Here is a 24,827-nt window from a genome sequence, read left to right as displayed (position 1 = left end):
TGGACTAAACCTTCTTAATCCGCTAGTTAGAAGCATCAAGTGGACTAACTTTGGTACGCTGTAATCGACCCCCAATTACCAGGTAGCCAGCTATACTTCATAAATAAAATACAAGGATTATGCTTGGTCGATGCAGAGAAGTACTAAAATAATTTGCAACTTAAGGTAATCAAAGTTCTATGCAAGATGTAAGTGACATTCGTTCCTTTACATGCACCATTTTGCTTTATGTCTTGCTGATCCTTGTGTTTTTATGGGTGGCTGTACGAAACCATAACTGTACCAAAATTCATCACCGTGGACTAACTAAGGGCCTATTCAGACTGGGGCTTTTATCCATACTCAGTACGGTTCGGTTCGATTGGAGAACAGTGTGAACAGCAAAGTTTGATTGGTAAACAAGCTGAACCGAACCGGTGAGACCACCTCTTGAGGTGGTCCCACCTCTTAAGGTGGTCTCAGTCCGTTTAACCAGTGCACCAAGTTTGGTTCGCTTGATAAACATTAATGTGAACTGCAGAGGGACTCGGTTTGTTAGCAGACAGGAAACGAACCGGAAGATTCAATTGTAGTTATCAAAGAGGTGGTAAAATGTTCAGGGGAACGATATGGCCTTTTTTTCTGCATCAGGTCACTTCAAAATACTACTTGTAATGTATAGCAAGACCCCTGCCCTTTCTATATAGTGCGTACAGGATAAGCTTAAACTTATAAAAAATATAATATCTTCGTACCATTTCAAAGTATTGTTGCCTAGTGGTTCTGTCCTCAAAATCATCAATATTTGTCAGTGTTTAAGTCTTTATCAAACACCAACGATTGCTGGTATTGATGATGCAGCGATTGTGCCGACACCGCTCTCCTGTGCTCTGCATTACTCGCTTCGTTGGCGGTAACACAATTATACAATATTGACCAAACTGCTAAATATAAAGAAATCATTCCCTCACTCACTGCCATCTTTACCAAGATGCTTTGTCGGATGGGACAATGTAAACATCCGGTCCATTACTCATAAGAAAGGCATCGAGTTCGATTGATTATTCATTCAGTGTGAACACAAGTGAACTGCGGCCTTAGAAAACACGGAAGTGAACCAAGAAAACAAACTCCAGTTCGCATCCAAATGAACTGGATTGGTTTATACACAAGAACAGTGTGAACAGCTAGTACATGGATACATTGTTTCAGAGCAAATGAACCGAACTGAGACCGTTTGAAACAAACCCAATGTGAATGACGCCTAAATCCAGCTGACTGCAATGTGATCATCATGCTTCCCACTGGTCACTATTGGCATGCCTTTCCTTATTTGCCTGGAGTTGTGGAATATAAAACTTTGACAGAACTATCTGCTTGGTATACAGTATTCCACAGCAAGTCACTTAACCTCCTTGTGCTTTTGGGTGAGACGTAGTTGTAAATGACTCTCCAGCTAATGTATAGTTCACACACCCTAGTCTCTGTAAGTCGCCTTGGATAAAGGTGTCTGCTAAATAAACAAATAATCATGTATAATAAGCTTTTTTTTTTTTACATTGACTGAATTAATATTTTTTATAGGAAAAAAAATAGGATATAGAATTAACAATGCCAAACGTCTTCGCTGCTGTGTGCCACAAACAATGCATGTCAGACAGACAGACTTGATAACTAAAGAAGGTCCTTTGCATGTTTTATCAAAATTGGACATGTGGTTCTCCGGAAAACATACGATCTCTCAACATGGTGACTCACAGAATATAATTGTGTACACTATTGCTAAAACCATGGCAAAAATGGTGCTATAAAATAAAATTCACATTTGAGTTTTTAATTGGTTTATAACACAGGATAGACAAACACGCTTACAATTCAGGATTGTGCCAATGAGGAGAAAGCTTTGGTGAATTTTTAATCCAAATAATTAGTTTCAATATAAATAATTAGATTCAAATATAAATTGCTGGTTATAAAGATGACCAATTTTGCATATGTTGGTTTCCCCTGGGGCCAAAAGTAGCATCAGTTCAGGCCAAATATGTAGGAGATATATATGCCAGTTTCCTCACTAACAATTTCTAAGTTCATGGTGTTAATTACATGGAACTATGGGTAGCAAATGGAAAAACGGTTGACAGACAACTTTATACTAAGAGACCAAGTAACTCAACAACAAATTTGATCAAACAAACAGTTTTGGGGTGGATAAAATGCAGCTGTGATGCGACTTAGTTCCCCTAGTGGCCACTAAACTGAAACGAAGCTCCAAGAACAAGCAGCCAAAGCATCTGCTATTTCCCTTGATTTCTTGTGGATTTTTGGAACAAAGACAAACCTATTGTTTAATCACATGAAAACATCGGTTCATTCCTTGTCCACTAAACATGCTGTTCAAATTAACATTCAACAAAATGCTTGTATCAGCCAGCTAAACTTAGAAACACAGATACTGCTGATGCATACATCCCTTCAGTTTGGATTTTATGCAGAAAAAAACTATATAGCGACATATATAGTATATACAATATAATATGATTTTGAAAATCTCACAATTGGGTAGCAGACATGCATTAAGTCACTTACACTTAATTGTGAATGTGTCAGTTACATCATCTGTGTTGGTAACTGAAACACTAAACAGCAGAGTTTAACCTAAAAATTGAAAACGCAGTTTAACTGGCAACACATGTGAATTCAAATGATAACCATACGCCAAGCCATCACATAGCCAGACCAAGTAGAAAAATATTTTTATATCATAAAATGTTTCAACTTTAACATCCAGTTAATGAGTTCCAAAAACAATCCTCTGGTGGAAATAAATTTGGCACAGATAAGTGTGACAGCATAGAAAATGTACACATTTACTCAATAAATCAGAATAATTTCTTACTTCTCATGTTGAGGATTTAGTAAATTTTAATCAGTTTAGATATCAGATGGAGCCACACACAATTCACTTGTATATAGCCTTACAGAATACAACTACAACATTGAAGCAGCTCTAGTACAGTACATTGAAAAAAACATTAGATTGGATCAATTTGTATTAGTAAATATCATTCACAAAACTAAACCAATACAAGTACATTTTTTACACATCATGACGAAATAATTCTCATTATTTTTGTGAATGGAAGACTAATTGTCACCATGTTATACAGTACATTTATATGTCGGAACATTCATAATGTTTTACAGCAAAAACAAACAAACAAACAAACAAACAAACAAACAAACAAACTCTAAAAATGACAGGTTCCAGCAGAATTAAAATAAGATAAAACACCTGTTTTAAAATGCAATTACAAAGTACCCTCTATGTTTAGAATTGTAAATTGATAAATCACAAATCAATCATCCTCATCATCACCAGAACTACTGTCTGCCAGTGAAACATGCTCAACATAGTCAAAGGATGGAAACTTGGTTTTCAGTTCATTCCATCTGTTGTAAATTTTCGTGTCCTTGTCACCATGGACCACAACAAAATGTCTTAATCCCAAACAAGGGCACTCCACTCCTCGATGCAACATCATTGTACCCCATGTCTTAAAAACAAAAGGAAACATTTTGAGAGGGACTTTAATGCAGTAAATTCTCATTAATACGAATTTCAATTCATATTATCAGTAATCTAAAGCTAATTGCATTATTAAAGTTACAGTAACACTGAAATCGAAATTTCAATTACAATCAATATTTTTCTGTTTCTTTATGTTTTTGTATATATACTAGGTTTATCTCTGTTTAATTTTCCCAGTGCCACACAAGTAATCATTAACACTTTTATGGCTTTGGTTCTATACCTACTAACATCTATAAAGACATTTCAGACAATGTAAGGTTCTGTATTTAAAAAAAAAAAAAAAGGTTATCCTCCGCCTATTTTACAACATAGAAAGGAGATCAGTATTAATATATGTGAACAGTAAAACTACCTGAAACCAGCAACACCCCTCAATCTTGAAACAAAAAACAAAGGCAGCTTATCTGGCTCTCAATATTAATTCCAATACTGAAACACAGAAACAATACCCGAGTACAGTGTTTGCATTCAATGTCACCACTGACTTGGTAATCCACGTGTCTATTCTGCAAAGATTTATTTTCTCTGACAACAAACAGCTCTCTGAAAAGCAAATCAACCACATTTGTTTTATATATACATTTATGTTTCTTGCATAGGGTGCTGTTCGAGAGGTAGCTGCCCACAAGTGATGAGACAGTTTCTCACAGCACCCTAGAATATATATTTAATATCACCATTGAACAGTGTAGCTATTCTTAATGTGCGGTCATTTCCATCTTGTATCTGATATAAGGCATTATGCTATCTGAACTTACATTTTAGTTCAGAGATTTAACAATTATTTTAAAACAGTAAGTATATAACAGTTCAGCTATAACATCTTATGCAGGTAAGCCAATTGCAGATTAAAGTCACGTCACATACCGCAATACTAACTTTTTAAAATAAATGAAAATGCAAATGAAGATTCTGTTGCCAAAAACAACTGTTTAGGAACTGCATAATAAAGTTTTGAAAATACAGTGCACTCCGTTTATAAAAGTCACTGATGCAAGAATCAACCGCATATAGTGATCAAAACCACTGGGACAAAATCATTCCTATACTATCCAATGTAAAATAAAAAAAACTAGGCACCCTCATGAGACGACCGCTTCCCAAGTATACTGTAGTAAAATAGGATTCTGCAGCCTTGAGTAAACATAATCGTGATCATATAACAAGCTGCTTACCCACGAGGACTTGTTTTTGACTATTGTCCTCCGTGATTGAGCAGTGTATTTAAACTGCTAAAGCGCGGAGGCGATTTTGCCAATTGTAATGTGACTTGGCCGAGGGCAGTGTAAATGATCAGGCTAGAGTCTTGATTTACAGTTTAAAACCGGTGTTGGTTTTATTTTTCTTACAGTGCGGTGGGGAAATAACCGCTAATAAAACAAACGCATAAAATAAACCTAGCTTTGGAGAACTAACTAAGCAATACTTAGTGTGGTCCCTGTGCATACATGCAGGAACTCATGACATCTAGTGGTCAACCCATTACACTGCAGGGAACAAAGCTTTCATTCTCAACCACAGTAATCATATCAGTCCGCTTTTAAGAATCAACCGCTTATAAGAATCAAATCATCTGGGACAGATGTGATTCTTATAAAAGGAGTGTATCTATATCTATATATATATATAGATACACGCTATCAAACTATCATATTTTATGTCTCATCAGGGTCTTGTCTTGCGACTATTCCAAATAGTGTTTTTTACGTCACAGAATTCCTACTATATTCCAGAAGTTGTATGTGAGTGTCTAGCATTTTAAAAACGTACTATGATTTACACAAGCTGACAAATAAAATCAGTTGAAAACTGGTTTGTTTTTAAACAATTCTGACACAGCCGATTGTTAAAATGGCATGGAAGTAGATGCTATAGTTAACATTAAACTTACTTAAATGCTTCTGTAAAATTGACATGGTGACTGCCTTCAATGACCTCAATATTTTCCCCAGAACAGACAAGTCGGTTGCAGCCTTTGCAAAGGAATTTCAGTTTTGACGGATCTTCAAGAAGCACCTTTTGTTGTCTTTTCCACTATACTCTGCATCTGAAACCCCAGAATCTAAAAACAAAAGGAAAGAAATGGAGTAGAAAATGATCCATCCTTCAATGTCACATCTTAATTATTATTATTATTATTATTTATTTCTTAGCAGACGCCCTTATCCAGGGCGACTTACAATTGTTACAAGATATTTTTACATACAATTACCCATTTATACAGTTGGGTTTTTTACTGGAGCAATCTAGGTAAAGTACCTTGCTCAAGGGTACAACAGCAGTGTCCCCCACTGGGGATTGAACCCACAACCCTCCAGTCAAGAGTCCAGAGCCCTAACCACCACTCCACACTTAATAAAAAACCTAGAATAAAAATAGACTAATAATAAAATGCAATGCAGTTGTTTGTATCTTTTTCATGTACTCGGATTGTGGTAACTTTTGCACTTTCGCAATGGCTTTGTTCATCATAGTTTTCTCGAAAGCTATTGACGCTCTCACATTCAACAACACCTGTTCCCTCCTGTGCCACCAAAGCATAGGTGCTTTCATCTGCTCTGGCTCGTCCTCTGGCCTAAAAAGGATACATTAACACAACTTCACCTTTATCAACTGCCTAAATCAAGTGGGTTAGCTCACTAAAGTCTACTGCACTCCGGATCTGTTCTGTCACTTATCAACCCTGTACATGTCTCTTATACCATTATCCATACAAACTCTCTTAGTCACCTACCTGTACCATTGCAATTTCATTGGTGACCAGACCATAGCGAATCACAATGTTACACTGCTTTATATCCAGTCCCTCTTCAGCTACTGTAGTTGCAGCAATCAAGTTGATCTCTCCAGTACGGAATTTTTCAATAACGTCTCTTTGCTCAGTCTGTTAAGAAATTTTTAATACAATTGGTTAGAGTAAAGTTTATAACATAGGCTATGCGAGTGCAAATGGATGAAAGAAACACAATATAGTTCTTTACAATAAGTATTGGGATACCCTTTGTACTCCATGTCCTCAAAACAGTCCAGTGAAAAAGGGATGTGTGCAATTTAATTTGGTTTCAACTGAAATAAGTTACTTTTTTTTAACTCCCTTTTTCTCCCAATCTGAAATGTCCAATTGTATTTTTTATGGTCAGCTCACCGCTACAAACCCTGAGCTCACTTGGGAGTGGTGAAGACGAACACACGTCGTCCTCCAAAGCGTGTGCCGTCGCGCCGACTGCTTTTTTTCACTCTGCAAGCCCGCCATGCAGCCAACTCAGAGCTAGAGCGCCGGAGGACAACGCAGCTCTCGGCAGCTTACAGGCAAGCGCGCAGGCTCCCGGACAGTCTACAGGGGTCGCTGGTGTGCGGTGAGCCGAGGACACCCTGGTCGACCTATAAAAAAGTTACTTACTGAAGTCATTGGCTTGACTATGCTGTTATGCCCTGCACCGATAAGGTAATTAGCCTTGACTCCAACCTCAAACTTTTCATACTCTTTAATCCACTGATATAGAGCAACTGCGCTCTGGCGAGTCTTAGTAAAGATAATTCCTCTTGCTTCTCCTTTTCTAGTAAACTGTTCAAGTATAGTTTTCCTCAGTTGTGCCAGTTTCTCATTCTCATACTCAGGCTTCTTAGACAATTCTTTAAGCTCCTCCTGGCTGTCTGATTGTAAAAAAATAATAATAATAATAACAATAAAAAAATAATACAAAATGACCATGTTTTAGCTGCAATGATTTTAAAATATTTACCAATTTATTGTAGACAAGGGACACATTTCTGGAATTCACTTTAACTTTGATGGGTGATCTACATTTACATTTGTAGAAAACCTTGGGGTTTGGGCAAGTCACATATTGCAGAATAACCAAAATGATTCCTCCCACAGAAAATAAAGTAATTCCTTTACTATTCTTTTTTGCATTTCAAATAGCTATGCATGTGGCCTCTACAATACGTCCATTTAACCAATTAACCTTATACTGAAGGCCAAAATGGTTTGCATCTTTTACCCTGTAGTCTAGATTTATTATATTCCCATCCTTACAAAACAGCATAAACACTAATTCCACATTTGCCTTCAAAAGGGTAACAATTTCATAACAAATGGATGTCTCCATTGATAAACTACCCAGACATATTTTTTCCTGTTTCTGATGAGTTTCATACCAGATTCTTGTTGGATTCTTAGACCAAATGATTTTAAATCCATGCCACATTTCTTATATATGTTTCACCTCATGCCCCGTTAACCAAAAGTACTAGCCAATTCCATTCCATTTATCTTACCAGTTTTATACTTCTATTAGCTACATAGTTTTAAAATGTGCAGTTTTGAATATTTAATTTATAGAACAGGATATCTGGTACTTCATTAGGTTAACGAAAGTTATCAGTTTCCATGCTGTATTCTCAGGAAGTCTATTGCACTTCTTAGCTCATTTAACCTCAGCAGTTTTTTCAGGGTAAATGCATATTACTGTCTGAAAACATGTTAGTCAACAGGGAAAGCAGCTGGTAGGTCAATGACAGTAAAGACAATGTTGAAAGGGTGGGGACAATTTAATCCTCTAGGTCAGCGGTTCTCAAACTTCTGGGAACCGCTGACTAAGCCTTCTGTAATGCAGCTCCTTACCTCTGGAATGCACTACCATGCTCCAAAAGAGACTCCAAGACTGTGGAGATCTCTAAAACCCGCCTCAAAACACATCTTTTTAAACTAGCTTTTAAGGATCTATGTTAATACTGACTCTTACTTTGTTAAATGTATTTTAAATTGGTTTTTATCACTGTATTTTATTTTGCCCTGTCGTTTGTTATCTTGTCTTCTATCAACTATGTTAAACACTTTGGGATTGAAAAGGCGCTTTATAAAGAAAATGTATTATTATTATTATTATTATTATTATTATTATTATTGTTAACCTATCAGCTGTCTGCTTACCCTTAGCATACAGGTTTATATTTTAATGTTATTTTTAATATATGCTTTTATAATACAAAACTTCATACACACATAATACATACAATATAAATGACTATAATAATATAATTAGGGCTTCTGATTTTCGGTTTTAACTGGTAAAACACCCCTGATACAAAAAAAAATGTATAGCCAATAAACACTGGAAATGGTTACTCAATTCACATTGACTTCATCACCGTTTAAAAAACAAAAACCTAACACATAAAAAACAAAAACAAAATTTACTGTTCAGTGCAGCTGGGCAATGTCTCTCCATCCTAACTTGTATCTATCATTGATTCATTCTGAATAGTGTGTGGTCCAGTGGTTAAAGAAAAGGGCTTGTAACCAGGAGGTCCCCGATTCAAATCCCACCTCAGCCACTGACTCATTGTGTGACCCTGAGCAAGTCACTTAACCTCCTTGTGCTCTGTCTTTCGGGTGAGACGTAGTTGTAAGTGACTCTGCAGCTGATGCATAGTTCATACACCCTAGTCTCTGTAAGTCGCCTTGGATAAAGGTGTCTGCTAAATAAACTTTAAACCAGAATGGAGGCTTGTTTACGGGGTTTAAAGCTGTATTACAGTTAAGATACAGAGGATTTAAAACAGAATTGCAAAATGTAAAAAAAAAAAAAAATGCCTACATACAAAAACCCCAGAAGAATGTGCCCATGACCATAAGGATTTCATTGTGGAAGACAGCAAAGGAAGAAGGCACAACCAAGTGTGCAAGTATTATCGAGTTACTGCTATTGACAGAAAAAAATATCCAAGAATTTTGTAATGTAACTGAAAACAATAATTTCATACAGCCCCAATTTTTTTTTTTTTACATAAACTCAAATAGCCAAAAATAAGCACCAAAAAATGTAATTAATAAAAAACGCAAATAGTTCTAAATATTACACATAATTCGTGCTGTACAGTGATTGATGGTGAGGGCTCTGTACGTCACTGTCTCTGTGTATCTTCTTGGGAGGTTTGCAATAAACGTATGCACCAGGGTGGTGAACCCAAATGTTCCACTGCTGTGTGATTGTCTTGCACTGCACAGCCTCTCTTTGTTTTTGAAACTAAGTAACGTTACGCGCCATTTCATGCCAGCAATTTAAATGCACTCTCAGTTGAGTTTATTTGCTTTGTCTGAGTATGACAAGTCTTATGAAAACACAAAAAAAAAAAAAAAAAAAAAAAAACATTCTCCATTACACAATTTGTCCTGTGTACCCCCTAAACACGTCTCGCGTACCCTTGGGGGTACGTGTACCAGTTTGAGAACTGCTGCTCTAGGTGAAGTGATCCAGGAAGTGCATTATCTGAAAGCATGGCTTGCAAATGAAGATTTCTTCACTCTGTGTAGTACCAGATATCATGGTTTAATAAAAGAAACAATGTTTACTATAACATGTGTTTCTTTCAAAAACTACACATCTGAGGCATACATAGTGAATTAAAGTACATTTAATTTATGAAGTAATTTATGAAATTATAAAGTAATTTATGAAATTATTTGGTTAACTACCAGCACTTCAATAGTCTGAAAGGTTATACTAACAATTATGTTAAAATTAGATTCTTACCACGAAATTTTATTATTATTATTTATTTCTTAGCAGACGCCTTTATCCAGGGAAACTTACAATTGTTACTAGATATCACATTATTTTTACATACAATTACCCATTTATACAATTGGGTTTTTACTGGAGCAATCTAGGTAAAGTAACTTGCTCAAGGGTACAGCAGCAGTGTCCCCCACCTGGGATTGAACCCACAACCCTCCGGTCAAGAGTCCAGAGCCCTAACCACTACTCCACACTGCTGCCCTACTACAAACTAGCGTGGCGGTAATCTAACATTATCAGTATTATCACAAATGTGAAATCAACCAATAGATGTGTGTGTATAGATGTCTTCCTGTATATAAACAGTTTTAAAAAAAATAAAAAATGTATAACCACTCAGCTTCACTTCCTGTCACTCAATCTGCACAAAATGACATTTCTTATAACACGCTTCTTACTTTCAAGATGTGCTCCTTGGCTTTCAACGGCTTCTTTGCTCCTCCCACACCTGGAGATGCTGTCAGACCCAGAATCTGAGGAAGGGGCATTTCATTCTTGTTCGCTTTTCTCAGTCTGATGTTCTTCATTTTTTGCTTAATGTATCGAGTCATGATACTATTATATACACCAGCTTTCTGAGTGTGATGGCATTCATCTATGATCATTAGGGAGAAATCTGTACACAAAACAGGTGAAATTAAATATTAAATGCAACTAAAATTCAGGGCTTTAGGCAATATTTATTTTATAGAGGGACAATCAATGTATTTATTTTTCATGTATTAAGAGATTACATTTATTAGCAGGTTAATTCCAGGAATGCCCAGTATCCACATGTCAATATTCCCAGTAACTGTTCCCATAAGTAGCATTTTAGTTTTTATTTCAGCATTTAATGTTCAATTCTCTGCTTTTGATTTAGGGCTCTTGGGTGTTTTTTGTAATGCAAGCCACAACGTATTTTAAAGACTACAGCATGTTAACATTTTCACTGATTTTAAGTGGTTCTGAAATAATTTCTCTGAAGGAGACAGACATGGCAACAGAGTACAGGAACATCCAGATCAATTCTTCATATGTTCATCTAACAAATTCTTAGCATTCTTTTTTGCTTCTTAGCATTCAATTTTTCTTGTCTACAGAAAACAGACTACTTTGAAATGTTTTAAACATGCATGTCCCTTAAGACAATTATATAACGAAGAAACATTTTCAGTGTCAAAATTATGAACAATGTGAGATAAAATACCCACTTAATTACAGAAGTTGAAGAAAGGATGTACAAATACCACCCCCGAGGCCAATACAATTTTGCAAGGGAACATTACATCTTCTGTTTTGCCACAATGACAGAATCTCTCCTGTGAATTATAGCAGCAGTAGACTGACGATTTGAGCAGCCATGAGGTTTTGAAACGGAAAAAAGCAACCAGACTTTAAAACAAACAGCATATGTTGCACACATGGGAACTTGGGTAGTGCCAGCAATACCAACCAACACAAATACAGGACTGCGTTTGACAGCAGAACTGCTGAAATGGTAGTCCGTGAAATTTAGCCCTGAACTAAACCTTAGAGATTGCTATTGTGTTTGGTCTCCATTTAAATATGTTGCCATGCAGGTAATAATTGGTTAAATGTTTTTTCTACTCATAAAGTTTGTGATTTTTAATTCACAAGACACAGGCTAGCCTTTAAGATCTCCATTACATGAGAGTAGAAGTTAAAACTTCATGCTGATTTGAACTCGGCTCTCGCCAAGATAAGCACCAACTAAGACGTAGCTTTACAGTAAACTAATGTGATCCATCTGCATCTCCATCCATTTGCGTTTCTTTCCATCATGATGTAGATTCTGTCTGGTGTTAATGGCTGAAGTGTAATGCTGGCTCCAGGGATCAGCTTATTTTGCCTCCCCAGCGCATCAGCACACACAACTACTGCGATGCTGGCTCTGGGGATCAACCGCATTGCGGTCTCTCCAGCGCATCAGCATGACAACCGTCTGGATTGAGCTAAATAGGGTACATCTCTGGGGTCTTGAAGTGGGCACCTTCCATCCTCTGTGTTTTGTCGACAAGCCCACGACACCTCAAGAGGGCTCGACAGCGATTCTGGCGTCCCAGCATCACCCCCTTATATATTACGTGGTTATCTTTCCTAATGCATTACTTTTTTGCTGCAAGAGGAGCTGCAGGTTTCTCTGGGAGACTAGACGCTTCAGCCCCGCCCCGGCAGCCGAACCTGCGGCGAGCCCATTCCCTCTTCCCCTCGCCTGACCCGCTCTCCTAGCACTTAGTTTTCTTGTCTGTCGCTTCGAACTGAACTCCTGTCCCGACCGCCGTTTAGCCAGGCTATTTATAGTTTAAAAACTGCTAATTAAAATGATCCACGAGTGGGAATGTTACCTTTTTTTTATTTTTGTAAAAAAAAAATATAGCGTTGATTACATGGTGCTTTATGCATGTTAATTCACGGAAAGTTACATTTTTGCTTCAATATATGTGCATTATAGAGAGGGAGTTATTTTATTTTGTATTTTAGTCAGATGTGTGTTGTATACCGCGGAGCCCCGCACCCCTCCCCTGTTTATAACACTCATATTGTGTGTCCCCCGAGACCCGCGTTATAGCGAGAGAGCACTGTACAGTGTGTTATAAGAATTATTAATATTACCTGAAATATAGTACTTTATATAAACTAAGATACAAGCAGTACCCAGACACAAAGACTACATTGTCTAAAGACTATGCGTACGATATCAGTAATAGAAAATTTAACACGGATGATTAAGGATCTAAAAAGCATCAATACACACAAAAGAAATACTTTGGAAGTGTGTCCACAAAATATCAGAATGCTACATTTTAGGGCGATGGTATTTAGGGATGAATCAATAAATTAGCTCGGAACTGGATTCAGTGCCGATTATTGATTAAATACCATAATCTGTGTTGGTCACAGATTATTATTCTCTGCTTTGCTGTCCTTCTCAATGATGCAGTAAAGCAGACAATACATTGTTCATTCCTGTTATGCTCTGTACAAATGCGTTTGTTTTTTATTGTTTATGTGCATTTGAGAGAGTAGTGATATTAAACTTGACACATACATTTTTGATATTTGAGACCCCACCACTCATCTGTGCATGTACATGTTTAGGGTCAGTAAACATGTCTCATGCCATTTGATTTGCCAGTGTTATGCTAAATTCACTTGAAGCAGAAAGCATTAATTTTTCAAAATGTTTGTGTGACGTGCTCAGTTTAAAGCTTAAATATATATTCAAGTGTAGAGAAATCCTGGTTTACAATCGTATTAATATAAAATAAAAATAAAAAAACGGTACTGGAATTGGTATGTCTATTACTGATAAATAAAAAAAAACTCACAATTGCTGCATCCCTTGTGGTTAAGATGCGCCACTTTTTAAGATTAGAATATAACCTTATGAGTTTAAACAGGAATGCAATTTTTTTATTAGTAGTCAAAGTATCTCAACATTTACATCAATTTGCGAAATATTCTAAATGGCCACCATTCCATGAGGCAAAGGTCAAATGAGGTTGAACGTTTATGGTAACTTTTGATTAATGTTAAGCAAAGTCACACACTTTGTTTGCCTTTGAAAGGGAATTTTCAAGGATCTGGGCTGTACAGATGAGAATGTCGGTCTTTTTCACAACATCCGAGAAGGAGATTTTAAGTTGAGAATCTCCACTGACCTTTTCGACTTTGTACAAATGCTTTAGGAATATCCCAAACTCTGTGCGATAATGCTGCTTCACAAGTGGTACCCACATTGAAAAAGAAAATATTTCTCTATGATGCTGAACTATCATGGAAGTACAGTGCTTAAAGGGTACATAAGGACCTTTTTATTTTATTGTATTACATGTTCCCATGTGTTGCTACAACTGTTTACTTAAATTGTGTGTATTGTTTTATTTTTATTTATTTTACATTTTGACCACTTTTTTAAACTTTTAAATTGCATTCCCTGCCTCAAGATGGCTTCCCATTTACCCGCATGGACCTCTCAGAACTACATTTCCCATCATCCTCCTGATCACTGGTAAATCCATCTCATATTACATATGTGAGCAGGAGGGTGCCCGGAAGCTTAGTTTTTTTTTTTATTACAATGGCTTATCAGTATATATCTGCTAGTGTGTCTACATACTGCATAAGCGGAACACATTTTTAAAATAAATTTATTCTAAATACTGAAATGGGTCCGACACTGTAGATCTATAGTTTAACAATCAGGATCAAGAACAGGCTTAAACAATGAGGTTTAAATAACAACTCTTTCATCAATTTGGCCTTTCTCGTTATAAAATAACTTTAAACCAAAGCATGCTTAATTATGTTCTTTTACAGTAGCAATGGTCTTACCAGGTTTAAATCTGTCAGGGGGTTATAAATAAAAAAAAAAAATCTGGTGGCCATATTATAGCAAAACCATAAAGCGCCTGATGAGGGCCTCATTTGGGCAGGAAGTAGACAGTGCCCCTCATGGTTTCCTGCATTTTTTAATGTTATCAGACCTTTTTCTGGGGGGGTGGGGGGTGGGGGTAAGGAATGGAAAATTCCACCATTAGCCATGGTGTACACGTAACCAATTCTGCAGGGGCCCTTTCCTAAGCTTGCAGTCATAGCTGTAAAAAAAAAACACATTTGGAATGTATTTATAAATGTGATTAAAACATATAAACATGTCTTTCAATGATTTAAATACACACCAGTGTTGCTGAAAGAAAACTAGACAGTTGTACAGTAGCTGTTACACACTGTGATCATATTACAGCTGATTAATACCTACTCATACTGTACATGTTGCTCTTTAGATATCTGTACTTGATAATGTAACCAAAGTTCTACAACTCTGATGAAAGCATGTACAGTTAATCTACATGACATCCTTGTCAATTTTCAAGTACACAACCTTCATCTCTGGAAGCAGTTCCCTTATGTGGGAAATATTAGTGGCTGTGCAGCCATAATGTCAATTTTCTTTGGCACAGGGTCCATTTTGCTATATTAGATTAATTGAAATAAATTATATAAAGAATAAGCTGTGCACAGTGGTTTATAGGCAACGAATGAGGTACCCATTACTTGTTCAAAACATTGTAAAACTATGTACATTAAAAAAGGGTTATTTTAATAACTTATTATTCACACCAAGGATATAAACAATACATTGCATGTGTTTGTACCATCCACTGCATGTTCAATAGCATCTCATAACATAGTATCACCAAATCTGACAAGATGATCGCAGCTAGCGGTCCACATACGCTGCGTATGTGACGTTTTTATTTGCATTTAAAAAAAAAAAAAAGAAATACGCACTGAATTTAATGTGTATAAATACGCATACACATTTTGTTGCACAGCTTGTCTGCCTCCCCTCCCGCCTCCGCTAAAAGTTTCACTAACAACTACATCTCCCAGAATACAATGTCTTCAGTTACTAGGAAACAGTACACATGAAAAACCAACATAACAAACATTATCCAATCTCTGGCTAGCCCTGTTGTCCTTGCAGCCAATGACAGTAAGAATAAGAACAATTGGAAGCTACACAGGTTGAAGCATAAACATCACAGTTGAGCTACAACTCGAACCATCGTCAAAGGCAACCGCTAAAAAAAAGGGTGCCTATAATATTAAACAAACTATTTTATAACTGATTAATGCATTTACTTATTTTATTTATCTGTATGGCTTTATATTGAAGTTTTAACATGTTCACTGAGTTTAAGAATTTACCCTCTAATTTTAACACTGAGAGAGTCAAATATCTCCCCCCCCCCCGGGATATTTGACTCTCTCAGTGTTAAAATTAGAGGGTAAGTTAGTCCCAGACCCAAAACCTTATCTGGGGAGCTGATTGCGAGTTCAATAGCTCTGCCAATCAGCTGTCAGTGTACAGAATATATTTAAGAAAAATACAAGTAAAAGTTCACCAAAACTTTGGCCTCTCAATACCCTTATTGTGGGATATTTACAAACTGTGCAGAGTAAATACTATACCTAAAGTATGTACATGTTCAAAGTGTAAACGTGTATAACTATTTTTAAAAGAACAACACTGCATCAGCTTTATTTAATACATTGGCAAGAAAGGTCACCCTGAGTAATACTAATTAATTTAGCCAGAAGTTTTGTCAACATGACATTTTCTTCCAGCAATAAAACACAATTATGTTTATACAGCTGTCTTATACCATTACTGTTTACTTCAAGCATTTTTTAGATGTGTTATACATCAGCAGTTAACCTGTCAGAACACATTGGACTTGTTTTTCATGCCCTTTAAGTTGATGCCATTAGAAGCACCAGCTGGTGAATGTACCACACTTCACAAAGGCACAAGAGATGCCAAGGTCAGAACATCCAAAATGAGTGAGATTTTAATAAATGTGTGATTAATAATATTTAGTGTCTTTTAGAGGCAACACTGCTGAAATGGAGGCCAAAAGAGTCTGACTTAATATGTCTGTGACATAAGCTTTTATTTATTTTTCTAATATTGCTTGAGCCAATTATTCTCATGTTTTAATAAAGCATCATAATGTGGTTCATATGGATTTTGTTAAGTTTAAGAAACTTAAAAAAATAAATAAATGAAAAGGAGTCATTTAGCCAAGCAATCATGCTCAGCCTTTTCAAAGTAAATTGGGCATTATATATGTTGGGTCTTACTGTAAATACAATAGCTTTTTAAATAATAAAAAAGATGACATATTAATCTTGTGGTTTATTAAATTTTCATTGTCAGCTATCCTGTCTAACTTCCAGACCTTGAGGGCCACTCACAGTAAATATGCCATTTAGGATCAAAATACTTAAATGAACTGAATTACACAAAGTCTTAAATTGTTTGTTTATTAATAGTCATTCTCACCTGGCCCCCCAAACCCCCACTCACTTATTTCTAAGTAGCGACTGGATTTTCCAATCACAGCATTAGGCCCTGGGCTTTGCTTCCTGCCATTACCATGGCGATTAATTATTACTCTTTGAGGAAAGAGGGGGCCCCTCAGGTTGATCCTCACAGGGACGCATACAGTCCACATATAATTGTCACTAAAATAGTCAACGGATACAATAAGAAAATTATGATCATATTGAAATCTTATAAAATATTACTGTTGTAATGGTGCAACATCAATTTTGAGTCTGAGATCATTTATGGATACAGAAGCACATTAAACTAAAAGCTTCTGAAAATGACACATGCATCTTCAAAGCTAAATAAACAGCTGCTGGTTTCTATTGATGAGAAGCACTTATATAAGTTTCTCCCAGTAATATCTTACCACCAGGTAAACAATGATATATGACTGCCCTTATCAGATTCATTTCAGTGCGTGCAATATTCATGGTAACCACTTCAATTAAACTAACGTATCACCCGTTTATAAACCTTGAAAAGATGCTAATGGCAATTGTTCACAGGTGTCACTTCAAACGCATGCTTGTTTCATTTGGGTTACTGAGCATAAGTCAGTGTAATGCACAAATCATACTGCAAAGAGTTTGGAAACAGTGTTAAAACAAACATTTTACACATACCTTTGTTAGCTTTTCACTTGGATGGATAAAGTACTATTGCTCTAAATACACTACACAGTACTGCCTTCCTTCCTGGTTTGATGTCCATCCAAAAATATGTATTTCCGATATTGCTTTAAGCATCGCTTATTCTTTTTATCACATTTTACAATGTCTGTCCTTTTGTAACATGTATTTCCTAATAGTACCAGTACATGTACAGTAGCTCTTACGTTTGAGACTATTACCATTAATACACAATGAAATCATTTCAGATTGTTACCATTAAGAACACTCAATGTCACTGTACCAACAAAGTCATAAAGTACATGTAATTTCAACCCTTTTTTTTTTTTTTTTTTTTTTAAGGACTTATATACACCATCTCTTAAATATTATAACATTACAGATTAGGGCAGCATAAATAAATAAAAAAAAGTCACAATTTTTCAGAAAATCTGCATATACAAAACACATGCAAGGGCCCAACAATCAAGGCCCTTATGCAGTGTGTATATTTAATTAATTTAGTATTTTTTTCGCTTTGTCAAAATATCGTGGTGGCTTACGAAAACTCAGCACATTACCATAGGCCTGCTTCTCTGCCCTCTCTTCCTTTAATCTTTAGATTTTAAAAAAGACAACGGGATATGAGGACTAAAACAGAAAATGATACAAGAGAATCCAAACTACAAACAGTTGTACAAGTTGATCTTTAAATTCTCTATTTACTTTAAAAAAATGGTACAGACTTCAGTTTAGTTTAAAAAACCCAATGAGTTTGGTCCATTGTGTCTCAATATTTGGAGCAAATAAAAAATGAAGATTGTAAAATATTTTTTAGCTCGTTGTACTCCATGCAGATGTTGTACATTTAAAGCTACCCTTCCTAATGCTTCAGCTGTTTGCAATTCAGACCACTGGCACCGCTACAGAGTATGTGTCAGCACTTTTTATCCAGTCACATATGGAACAGATTTCAAGAACCAATTAGAAGGGGGAAAAAACCTTGACTTCTTATTTTCCACCTTACACTCTTTACAACGCTGCACTAACAAAATATTTTAAATTTATAACACTAGACATTTTATTGTTTGAAACACTACCACTGTTAATGTCAGTTTTTGTCTGTTTTTTAAAAGTCATTTGACCTTTATTTATTTTAAATAAAACTAGTACCTGTTGTATTACATTTAGATAATTAAACAATTTACCAATACATATTTGTATATTTTACAATTCTATACTGCTTACAAGTCAAATGTTTACACCAAGGTCAAAGTAAAATATCACACATGAACACAAATCACACTGATTAAACAATTCAGTATTTCAACCTCACGTCGAAATAAAATGTCAGGGATGATGATACAGAGTATCAGTTTTTGTGTAGAAGACTAGATTTAAACCTTTAAACTAAGAACATATTTTATTTATCCATTCTAGCAGATACTTTCAGTGAAGCATTTAAACTAGTTAGTGAAGCTATTATAAACATTTGTGACAGCACATGCCAAATACTTTTGTTAACGTTAAATGTGATATTGCCCTCAGGTAGTTGTGGTACAAAAATGATGTCAATTGTTATTCTAACAACTTAGTGCATTCATGGCTTTAAAAAGGTGTGAGATTACATACAAAGTTTAAAAAGTCAATCAACTGATGTAAATGAACTTTCTGTATTGCACCACTCCCCTTCCCAATTTTGCAGTTCACTTGACCTTTTGTTCCCAAATACGCAAGCTCCTCTTGTATACTCCAGATGCAAACTCCCTTTCCTTCCTCTTACGTATAGACAGATTTGGAGCTTTAAAGTGCTACCTCCTACCCTTCTGAATTCTGAATCTGGCAGTGGTTTCTATGGACCTGTTGATTGACAGTTTCAAGTCTACACAGGCCACATTAGGCAAATTACCTTTGTAAAACATTCATTGTTTCTTTTAAATTAGGAGAATACAAAACATGTTAACCGTTTCATTCCTGAATTATTTTTTTTCAAACTGAAGAATGCGAAACTTTGAGTATACACATAGAAAATATTTTCCACATAGATTTCTACACTACCTCAGACTGGGACGTAGGAGTCCCGTGAGGTTCCAACGTAATTTCTGACGGCTTATGTGAACATACAGCACCAAGATAAGGCAGGGTCCAACCAGGACTGAAGGGGATGATTTACTAAAAAAAATGTAATGAATTACATTTAAATTTTATTTTTACAACAGTTGTGAACACACACCTGCCTGGGAACCTTGATCAGAGGATACGTCTTCATTTTCTAAGAGCGTTTCATTTCCCTTTGCTTCTGCATCAGCTGAATAAGTCAGACTCTGTAAAGACAGTGTTATCATGCATGCTTAAACTCCATTACCAAATCATTACTTCTGTGTCTTGAGCTTAATACTGTGTGTTTCAATTATTTCATTTCTCTTGAGTACGTTGCTTGTTTCTATCTTACTGTATGTAACTGTCTATTCAATGTACTGTTCTTGTGAGCCTTGTAAACAAGATGGTTGTATCTCATTTTGGAATTGCAATGGGTCTCTTTACAGGAAACGAAAAAAAACTGCTACAATTTAGAGTAAAGTTGTCATTCATAATATTTTTTTTAAAAATAAATCCAAATACAAACTTTCTGGTGAACAAAAAAATAAATACATACATAAATAAATAAATAAAAGGATTTACTGGTTTCATTTAACCCAAGTATCAAATACAATTTTCTTTGAAAAAATCACAACACAAGCTGTATTTATGTAATCTGATACATTCTAAAATCACAGAAAAAAGTAAATACTTCATTTTCACTACAAACGGCTGTGTCCTATTTTGAGGACAGTCAAGTTAGACCTGCCTGTGATCAGACCAGTGAAATGTCATGCTGGCTATGAAGCTCAACACATACCAAATAGACCTTTATCATCACTGTGGGTCGAAAAACACCAAGAAACAAATCACTGTAGTCTTCAATTGCTTATTTTATAGGAGGTGTCATAAAAGCATCTGAAGGGCTATATTTGCAGAATTAGCAATTGCAAAATTAGAGTAAGTTATGATAACAATATAGTTAAAGTGAAAATTAAAATAAACAGTAGATGCCAGTTAAAAATGCTCCAAATAAATTACAAGGTAGCTTGTGCTCAAACGAGGACAATTGCACTTAATGGATTAAAACAGCTACTGTAGCTCCAATGCTCCCTCTTGTGGTAACTTTACTTTTAGTTTTGTGTCACTTCCTATTTCATGTCATTACATATTGCCCTCCAGTACAAAACTAGTGTTTATGAAATGTTGGTTTCATTGCTTCTCATTACCTTATCAACACCTTCATATAAAAGTTTCACCCTGTTTATACATTTCTTTCTTTGGCAACTACTGATAAATACCTGAAAATGTAACCTGGGAGTATATTATAGGATCAGGATTTATTAATAAAAACACTATGACTTATTCTCTTTACAAGCACGGTTTGATTTCTCTGCCTTTGTGTCTGGTAAAAACACTTATTTTTTTCATGGTTATTTAAAAAAATATATAATATGGAAAATAAATATTTGATTGTAACATTTGATATTGAACTTGTATACTGGGACTGAAGCCCAGGAAACAGGTAACTGAAGTGCCACGGTTTCTGGGACAAACACGATGTACGTTTTGTCTCACCTAGATTTCCAGACTCATCCCCAATTGATTCCTCTGGGTTGCTGTCATTGCCAACCAGGCCAGCTTTGTCATTGCCAGCCTGGTTTGCCCTTAAATACATTATTACATTTCTGTAGGAAATAAAATCAACAATCCCCTTTATAAAGCCCTTAACCCTTCCATGTATGGCAACCTCATATGGGAACGGATTAACCCCCCCCCCCCCCCCCCCCAAAAAAAAAATAAAGTCTTTATATGGCGACATATAGAAGATGGAAATGCAGTCTAGCCACATATGAGGATGCTATTTTATTCTCCTATGTGGCGGAGTGCCCCGCCTCTTTGTTTATAATAATTAATTTTTATTACGGTGAAAGCCTCTTTTTTTTTGTGTGCGGGTGAAGCTGAACGCTACTGCGCTCAGCGTATTTATTAAATAATAAAACAAAACAAAGGATTTAAACAAACAACAAAACAAAAGGGCACGTTGGCCAAACAAATAAATAAATAAATAAGCGTGCTGGTTTTAGCACTAGCACGATACTTAGCAGCTGTTTTTTAAACGTAGTTTCTCCTCGCTCTCTCCGCTCCCCGTACTCTCCGCTGTACACTCTCCCCCAGCACGGACAGCCGCAGGTTCTTATATTCTGGCCGAGGGGTTAACTAGATGTTAATTATCTTATTACCCCTCGGCCACAGTCTGCACGAGTTTAGACTGACTGAAAGCTAGTTAAATAATCAGTAGCTGATCAGTCACGCATCCTCACAGGGTTTTTAAAATGCAAAAACAATAAAATAACAAAATCGGCTTTCGCTGTAATAAAAATAAATCACAGTAAATAAATAATAAACAAAGGGGCCGGACACTCTGCCACACCCTAATATAAAGCAATGTAAAAAAAAATTGAACATTTTCAATGAAAAAATAATATTTATTGTGTCCAAATCTACTTTTTTTTTCAGCTAATTAATGCAGGACAGGGTTTGATGCAAGTTGTATTTTCAAAGTGTTTAATCCACTTTATCGCTTGTTAAAAATAAATACAAAAAAACTGTTAATTTTACAAAACCAGAACCAAACTACCAAGCAATTTAATCCAAGTTCTCTTAAGTACTCCAAGGGTGTTTGTTTCTCATTTTGTAACTTTAATGTAAAACAACAACGTTAGAAGGCTTATATAACCCCATCCCCCCTTTATTTGAAACAAACTTCTAGCAAAAAAGTTGTGGGAAGTGGAGGTGTTCATCTTGCACGGAAGTTCAGTTGGCAGGAATTCATGCACAATGACTGGAACAAAATTAGTACCTTCATCTGGCTCGAAATTATTTACTCCAGTTAACTGTTCTGCAAGGTCTTCATGCTTGCAAAACCTTAGTGCTTCCAAAAAGTTAGAAAACCAACCAGCTTCGGTTTGCACTATTCTTCTTAGAAGTAGCCTTGCACCACTTGCATTTCCTGAATTTGTAACCTCTGCTGTAATCTGAAACAAATGAAAAAATCAACACATACTGTTCGTCGAAGAAAGACATACACTCGAAATGAAATAAACAGTAATGTGGGATGTGTGATATATAAAGTGAAAGTACTTTGTTAAATTACACTATGTAACACAATTTTTGTTCCTGGGTAGTAAGTGTTATTTCCTAATTGCTTATGCCTCAAAAGTATAGAAAATGGCTATTATTCCCCACAAACTTTGCTTTTGTGACCAGAACAGTGATATTTTGAAATTTACCTATTTCCAATGAGAAAACGGGCGAATTTGTGTCTTTTCGTTCATATAAAGTCAGAAAAAAACAACATATGAATCCAAATTAACATGTATTTATACTAAAGTAATACAAAAATGACTACAAAAGATTTAGAAGTGAGTAGTTTTTCGAGATTTACGATTATACTGTAAATCACTTTCACGAATCAGCCCCCAGATGTAGTCTCCCATCATGTTCTCGTTATACTGTCCTTGGTAGCGGCGTTCAAAGTCCAGTATATCCTGGTGGAAGCGCTCGCCTTGCTCCTCCGAGTACGCTCCCATGTTCTCCTTGAATTTATCAAGATGAGCATCAAGGATATGGACTTTGAGGGACATCCTACAGCCCATTGTGCCGTAGTTCTTCACCAGAGTCTCAACCAGCTCCACATAGTTTTCGGCCTTGTGATTGCCCAGGAAGCCCCGAACCACTGCGACAAAGCTGTTCCAAGCCGCTTTCTCCTTACTAGTGAGCTTCTTGGGGAATTCATTGCACTCCAGGATCTTCTTTATCTGGTCTGACGAAGACACCGGCTTTGACCTTTGCCTCAGACAGCTTAGGGAAGAAAACTTGAAGGTACTTGAAGGCTGCCGACTCCTTATCTAGAGCTCTGACAAATTGTTTCATAAGGCCCAATTTGATGTGCAGTGGTGGCATCAGCACCTTCTGGGGGTCCCAGCCGTATTCATCATACTTCAAGGCGTCCAGCAAGGTCTTGATGCTGTTGTAATCCTCTTTGAGGTGCACCGAGTGAGCCAGGGGAAGAGACGGGTACTTGTTACCATTATGGAGCAGCACGGCTTTGAGGCTCCTGGATGAGCTGTCAATGAAGGACAGTATAACGAGAACATGATGGGAGACTACATTTGGGGACTGATTCATGAAAGTGATTTACAGTATAATCGTAAATCTCGAAAAACTACTCACTTCTAAATCTTTTGTAGTCATTTTTGTATTACTTTAGTATAAATACATGTTAATTTGGATTCATATGTTGTTTTTTTCTGACTTTATGTGAACGAAAAGACACAAATTCGCCTGTTTTCTCATTGGAAATAGGTAAATTTCAAAATATCACTGTCCTGGTCACAAAAGCAAAGTTTGTGGGGAATAATAGCCATTTTCTATACTTTTGAGGCATAAGCAATTAGGAAATAACACTTACTACCCAGGAACCAAAAAAAAAAAAATAATTGTTACACGGTGTTATTATTTTTTTTAAAATACAATAATGGTGTTAATGCCCCCCCTACTGGTTGATATTTAAATTACAATGTGACAACAATATATTGTACATATATTAAATAATACATTTATTACTTTTGATGCACAGAGTGCCATCTACTAGATATATTACAATACATTACCTTTTCACCACTGACCATACCTTTTAATAGAGTAAATTAATAAAAATGCATAAATGTAAATATATTTTAAACTAAAGTGGACTGAAGTGTTTAATGCTAATTTTAGCCCTTGCAAACATACTTTAATTAGACAAGGATACAGCAATGTAGTTCCCCCACACATTTCTTCACACATTACTTTCACAAAGGTCACTGAATCTTGTTACTCCTTCCAAAGTCATGTAACTTTTTTCGTTATTCAATACATTACAGTGTGTATATATATATATATATATATATATATATATATATATATATATATATATATATATATATATATATATATATACACACTGAGTGTACAAAACATTAGGAACACCTGCTCTTTCCATGACTTACGAGGTGATTCCAGGTGAAAGCTATGAT

General features: G+C 35.9%; 1 pseudogene; it reads right to left on the bottom strand.

Moving 5' to 3' along the window:
* Positions 1 to 3,335: 3,335 nt before the first annotated feature.
* LOC117406696 (interferon-induced helicase C domain-containing protein 1-like) lies at positions 3,336 to 24,440 on the bottom strand (annotated as a pseudogene).
* Positions 24,441 to 24,827: the final 387 nt, after the last annotated feature.

Source organism: Acipenser ruthenus, chromosome 10, assembly GCF_902713425.1.
Source record: "Acipenser ruthenus chromosome 10, fAciRut3.2 maternal haplotype, whole genome shotgun sequence".
NCBI classification, from domain to species: Eukaryota; Metazoa; Chordata; class Actinopteri; order Acipenseriformes; family Acipenseridae; genus Acipenser; species Acipenser ruthenus.
Note: the sequence above shows the minus strand (reverse complement) of the source record. Positions and strands in the feature narration are given on the sequence as shown.